The 6,617-nt window shown below is 49.1% G+C and overlaps 1 long non-coding RNA gene across 1 annotated transcript; it reads left to right on the forward strand.

The window, feature by feature from the left end:
- The first annotated feature begins 4 nt into the window (after nucleotides 1-4).
- On the forward strand, nucleotides 5-1,506 carry LOC116441872. Its single transcript, XR_004239260.1, has 2 exons — nucleotides 5-1,120; nucleotides 1,387-1,506. It is a non-coding gene; the product is annotated as an uncharacterized LOC116441872 (long non-coding RNA).
- The last annotated feature ends 5,111 nt before the right edge of the window (nucleotides 1,507-6,617 follow it).

Consider the following 6,617-nt stretch of genomic DNA (forward strand, 5'->3'; position numbering starts at 1 on the left):
AGGAGACAGCAGAGGCCCATCCTTCTGCACAGTAGGATCCAGGAGCCCAGCAAGCACCAGCTGCACACGTCTCAGTCGTTCCGAGCGTTTCCCTGCGGCTGTGGCATGGAGGAGAGAGCGCAGCCAAGGAGATGCTTCCGCTGGTCCTCGGCAACTTCAGAGGAAGCGGCTCAGTGCTCCCCATCCTATTGGAGAAGTCGTGGCAGTGCGGTGAAGTTGCCACACACTGGAAAAGGGGAAACATCCCCCTGCAGCTCAATGGCATCGTGATGTCCCCGCAAGCCGAGGCACCGCCGGGGTGTTCTTCCGGAGCATGACCTGGAGCCGGACAACACCATCCTCGAGCTGGCCGCTGGCGGGGCAAAGCCGGTTGGCTTTGGTTGCGGCCCCTTCCTGGAGGACACGCTCTGCACCCCGACGAAATCAAGATGAGTCCACAGCCGGCGGAGGGGTGGGGGGATGCTCGTGGTTCCAGGCGTGGCAGGGCTCGGCCGGGCCAGGCGCCGGAGCTTCCCTGCTTGGCGGCGCTGGGGAATATTAATTTTTCCGCCGGCCGCCAAGTTGCTTTTTGGCGGGACAGGGGACGGATGCTGTGCAGGGGGAGCCAGCGCCCGGCCTTGCTGACAGCTTCTGCCACCCAGCCTGGCCCGGGCTGGGGCGGGGGGAGCCAGCCTGGCAAAAGCATCCGTCCGTAGGGATGGGGGGCAGCAGAGGGGGGCGGGTTCCGAAGGCGTGCCCCAGCTGGTCTGCTTTGCAGGCCCTTGAGGAAGGGGAGGGCTTACGTGTGGGAAAGGTGGGGTTTTTCCCCAGCCGTGGAGAGCCTTAATGCTTGCATGGAGTGCTCAGACGCTCCCCAGGCCCGCGATACGGTGATAACCTTTGACACTTTTTCTTGCTTCCAGGTCTTGTTTTGAATTGACTTTCATGCAATCGTTCTTTGCTTTTTCCAGGAAGATTGCACCGGGTGCCCGGACCGCATGGGGAAGCGCTGGCACCCTCTGTGGAGTGCGTCCGGTGCCGGCGCTACCCCGGGGGGCCGCGGTCTGCGGGGCCATCGCCTTGAAGACGGACGAGGACCTCGTGCGGGATCGGCTCCTCTCCTGGCAGCAGGTCTCCAGAGGTGGGTACCCGGCGTCACAGCAACGGGTGGCAGAAGGGCTTCCGGCAGACGGCAGCGGGCACACGAGCATCCCGCTCTTGCAGCTGCTGAGGAGACTGCTCTGCCGTGTTTCAGTGGAGGAGGTGGAACATGGCCTGCCATGCTGCTCTCCTCTAGAAACGGAGAATTGGCACAGCCAGCAGCCTGGCCCGGGCACAGGCCCTGCTGGGACAGGGGGGACAGGAGCCCTGTCCGACTGACCGCGGCTTTCTGGTTTCTCTCCCCAGGGTGCCAGCACCTCAGGCACGGAAGCAGCACCGCTTGGCCTGCGAATCTGGGAGGGCTGGAGGGCAGCGGATGTTAATTTGCTGTCAAAAATAAATCTTGTTCTTGTCGTTGTCATCGGAGCGTTTCTTTCATCCTTTTCCAAGCTTTTGGCCCCTTCCTCCAGGGTAATTTTTTGGGTCCTTCCTCAGCCACTTGGTGGCCTTTGGCACGGAGGGTTAAGCAACGTGAAAATTTCAACAACAGCTCCTGTTGCCAACGGCAGCAGCCCCTTCGAGAAGCCGGAGCTGCCAGCCAGGCCCGCGTGTGCCTTGGAAAGGGGAGCGGTTTGCAGGGACACAGTGGTCGCCCCGCTGCAAAAGCTGGGAGGAAATCAGAAGCGGCAAAATGCCATTTCGGCTCAACCCCCACCCAGATTCATGATCCTTCCCCCTTCCCAGCAATTGATCAAACCACCCAGGGAAAACAGCTCAATGTCCTCCTAGAGCCCATTTTGACAAGGAAGTTCACAGCTTAGATCAGAACATCCTAAAGGTGCAGCTACTCATAGGGATTTGTATTTTCAAGGATTAACAGTCCTGTATGAGCTGGGTTCAGACCAGAGCAATCCAGGTCATTTTCTCTCTTCAATGAACTTTTCCTTTTACAGAAGGATGAGAAATGTGAGTACAAGCAGGCCTCCAAGTAAAAAACTAAATTAAAAGTAAGTGACTACTATCCCCTGTCCTGGAAAAGCACTGCTTCTCCCTACCTCCCCTCTTTTCCTACCATACCTACTCTTCACCTGACTCTCTATTTTCAAATATGGTATCTCTGTGCCCATGATAACCCAATTCTAATTGCTTTAGCCTTCTTAATATTAGAATAATGAAAAATCCTAAATTACATACAAGCCAAAAAAGGCCCAAACATTTTACACCCCTTTGGATTACTAGAGGCCGTTGCAAGTGGAATCGCACTGTTCAGTACCGAGCCTATTTGGAAGGTGAATCCAAGCTAGAGTAATAGAGCAGGCATCAGCATCCCAATCTGCTGTGCAGACCTGTCTCATTCCTTAAGGATATGTGCCTGAACATAAAGAATCAGCATGGTAAGGTGAACAGAGAGGTGTAACATGCAAAGTGAATCTCCTCCCCAGCCTTACTTCTAGGAGCAGTCATTACAAATTTTGAGCAACCACTGAATCATGGCTTGAACAAGAATAGGAATTAACACCCTCACTATCATTCCACTCATCTCCAAATCTGCAAATCCCACCACCCACAAGCCACTGAAGCCATAATCAAATACTTCCCTAGTACAAGCAGCTGCCTTGGTATTTGTGGTCTTTTGAAGCAGAACTAATGTGACATCAGAAAATTAAACCACCCAACATCCTGCCCCTACTGACAACAGCAATTGCAGTGTAACTAGTCCCAGTCCCTTTCCATTTCCGATTCACAGAATTACTTAATTCCTAATCATTGCTATCAACAATAATTAAATTTACTGCCACCCATCACCATTATCTTCCTAAATCACTCTACTCAAAATTATTAATCACCATAATCCTTGCCTCAGCACCCATAGGAGACTGGACTAAATCAAATATAGATTTGAAAAACCTTAAGCATTCTCGCTTAGGTTGAATAGCCTAATAATTATTATGGCTATATTAGCCAAACGCGCCCTGCTAACTTTCTACTTATACTTCCTTATAACTGCCACAGTAGTCCTCACTCTCAACTCAAACGAAGTTCAGAAACTACTGATGATAATGGCCTAAAGAACAAAAACACCCACATGGTCAATAAAATCTCAGGATCAGTCTTAGGCTTCCTAGCAGGACTTCCCTGCTACCAAGCTTCCTGTCTAAATGACTTACTATTGTGTCTTGGGGTGACTTTATGATGTGTATCCCATATCGCTGCCCTATGCCCAGAAATTAATTTTTGTGCCTTTTTATGCCTTTAAACTGAGCCTGAGAGGGGGAAGGAAAAACTGAGCAAAACTTTTTCAAAGCAGTTTGCAGCTTGTTCAAGGTCACACACAGATAGTGACTTTTTCTCCAGCTGCGGCAGGGGAGGGAGGAGGCACCCGGCTTGCGGCTGCCCGGTCAGCTTTTGGCCAGTTGTTCAGTTTCTTTTTCTCCAGAGAGAGACTGAGAGTTGAACTTTTTTCCTTCCCTGGAATTTCAGATTTTCTCCCTTTTCTACTGGACTGCTTCAATTATCAGAGCACATCGGGAGGACTTTCCATCGAGCACAGAGGGCCTGGCCCTGGGCCAAGTCCCAGCTCGGAGGAGACCAAAGGGAGGACTCTTAACACTTTGCCAGGTTTTTTCTCCACAGCGAGAGATTTTTATTAGTTAGCATTATTTTCCTTTTCCTGTGTGTTTGTTAAATAAATAGCTTTTATCTCTTTCACTTTCCTTTGAGGAAAATTTAATTTTTCCCAAACCTGGTGGGGGAAGGGTGGTTGTGCCTTCTCTCAGGGGATATATTTCTAAATTTGGCCAAACCAGTACATATTGAAAAACTTACTAAACACAAAATAACCACAACAGATGCAGTCATTGTCATACTCTCACTACTAGGATTCTTCTGGTACCTTCTCCTCACATACTATCCACCAAATACACTTCCACCACGCAAAAGAAAAGCCCTAACCACAGTCCTGTGCCTATCACTAACCAAAACCCTGCCCAACAAAAATCATAAACCTAAATGATCTATGCCTAGAAACCTAACAAACAATTACCCCTAGCAATTGAAACTGCAACCCAGTCAATAGAGTTAAGCCTAAACATGACTCTAGCATTAACTGTATCTCTATCCCTAAAAATATTTAACCCCTCACCTTAAATTTAAGCCCAACACTTGCCCTAACCCTAAATCTAACCAAAATGACCGTAAATCTGATATTAATGTTATCACCTAATGCTAACCCTATGAGAGAAACCCTAACCCTAAACTCAAAGCTAACCCTAAATTTATCCCTCATGACTGTAACCCTAACCTTAAACTCAAGCCTAACCATAATACAAACCCTTCACCTAAAACCCTAACACTGACCATAACCCTAACTCTCTCTTTAACACTATTTGCTATACCTAAACCTAAACCTAATGACTCTTAAGCAAAACCACACACAAAGAGACTACAAAGGGAAGGAGAAGATTTACAGAAAGTGCCTCACCAGTATCCTTGGGCCCATGGTCCCTGATGTTTGCAGTATCCTGGGACTAAGGACTGCAGAGCCTACTGGGTCTCATCAGCGTGGGGTTGGACATCTGCTGGGTGTTTTGGTGCCTGGGATTATGTAAAAAAGTGCTTTGAGCAGGGATCCCTGAAGGATGACTTTGGTGGCTGGTTAAAATCTTGCCAATCCTTCTTTTGAGTTTCTTCAGGCAGAAGAACACGCTGTTGATTATGTCTTTTGATCCTGGGTTCCTGACCTGCAGGGCAAAACCCACTAATAAGTGAGCAACAGGCTCTCAGCTAGAAATTACCTTGTGGTGTAGATTGTTTGCTCTAAATGGTAAGGCACTAGTAATCTTCTTGTTGGGAATGCCTCCAGTGGATAGAGGGAAATGTTAATGCATTCCAGTTGTTATTAAACTTGTCCTTTTCAAAGCTGGTAGTGTGGGAAGATGGGTAAGTTTGGTGTGTGCCTCAAGGGGATTTGATTTTCAGTGATAACAGGAAATTAATTAAATTCTATGATGTTAATTGTTATATAAGACTGTGTCTTACTCCTTCTTTCACTTATGTTCCTGACACGGCAACCTAGTTTAGTGCAAAAATTCATCCTTCCTCCAGTCACCACGTCTCCAAAGGGTGGCATTTGGAGAGGAAATCTTCCATTCAGAGACTAGGGTCTCACCACAGGCTGCTTCTGGAATCACTGTGCTGCTTTTCAGTCCCAAATTGATGGAATTTGGTTTTCCCTTCCTCCTGGAGCAATCCACAACTTTCTGAATTAATTCTTTATACCTTCTTGATGAACTATAAATTTTATAGTTTTAGCAGAGGAGTTGGCAATTTGGTGCAGTCAATGTGCATTTCCATCTCTTTCCCAAGGACTGAGGTGAGGCTGACTGGCCTCTTGTTTCCTGGATTGTCCTTCTTGACAATGGATACATTATCTGCCTTTTTCCAGTCACTGGGAGCATCCTCTTGATTGACATGATCCTTTAAGAATGATGAAAAGTGGCCTTGTGACACCTGCCAGAACTTTCTTTGCTCTCAGATACACCCCATATGGTACAGAGTCACAGAATGGGTATTGTTGGAAGGGACCACAGTGGGTCACCTGGTCCAACCTCCCTGCTCAAGGAGGGTTGTCCCAGAGCACACGGTACAGGAATGACAACGGAAGAAGCCCTTCTTCTTATCCTTGACTCCTTGGCCAGTGTCAGGTAGGTAGTTTGACTGGGACAGTTCAAACTGTCCTGTCAAACCCTAACACAGGTGTCCTACGAGCTCAGGGAGGACAGAAACCTCCCACAGAGCAGAAGAGCAAGGTTTGATCCTGACTTTCGGTACCAACACTCCATGGGAGCAGAGACTCACAATCCTTCTGACTCTTTGGGTTCCAGGAGACAGTGAATAAAGAACTGCAGGCATGAGTCTCCACATAAGCAGCTTGGGCATCTAGGATGTCCCCAACAACCTGGCAAATTCAGGTTGCTCCTGCAAGGACTGGTCCCACTGGGGAAGAAGACCAGGGTGTCCAGGCACCCCCATCACATCTCTCCCCCAAGTGGCCCTGAGGAGAGGGCACAGAGAGCTGTCACAGGGAGCCCATTGCCACATATGGGGAGCAGGGTTGGGATTTCCACTATGACAGACTCTGCAGGACTAGGAGCTACAGGCTGCAGGAAAGTGGAAAAATCAGTCCTCTCTTGTGCTCTGTCCTGGAAGTTGTTCCCTGTCCAGCAACCCATAAGAACCCCACATCCCTCCCAGATGGCCTAAGAGCCCTGAATCTCCACAACAATCCCACAAACATCCAAATCACCCCTCAAACCCTGATAGCAGTCCTCCATATGCCTTTTGCTGGACACCAGACATTACCACTTCCATCAACATGCAGGCATCCTGTCTTGCACCTGGTCCCACAAACACAAGCCCCACCACTCCGTATGGCCTGGTCCCCCACCCTCTTTCCCATCCCTCCCCATACCTCTCACTGTTCCTTGAACTGCCCAGGAAGGAAAAGCCACTTTCCAGGGCAGATTGTGTGGTCTGGG

The sequence above is a fragment of the Corvus moneduloides genome, chromosome 3 (genome assembly GCF_009650955.1).
Source record: "Corvus moneduloides isolate bCorMon1 chromosome 3, bCorMon1.pri, whole genome shotgun sequence".
NCBI lineage: Eukaryota > Metazoa > Chordata > Aves > Passeriformes > Corvidae > Corvus > Corvus moneduloides.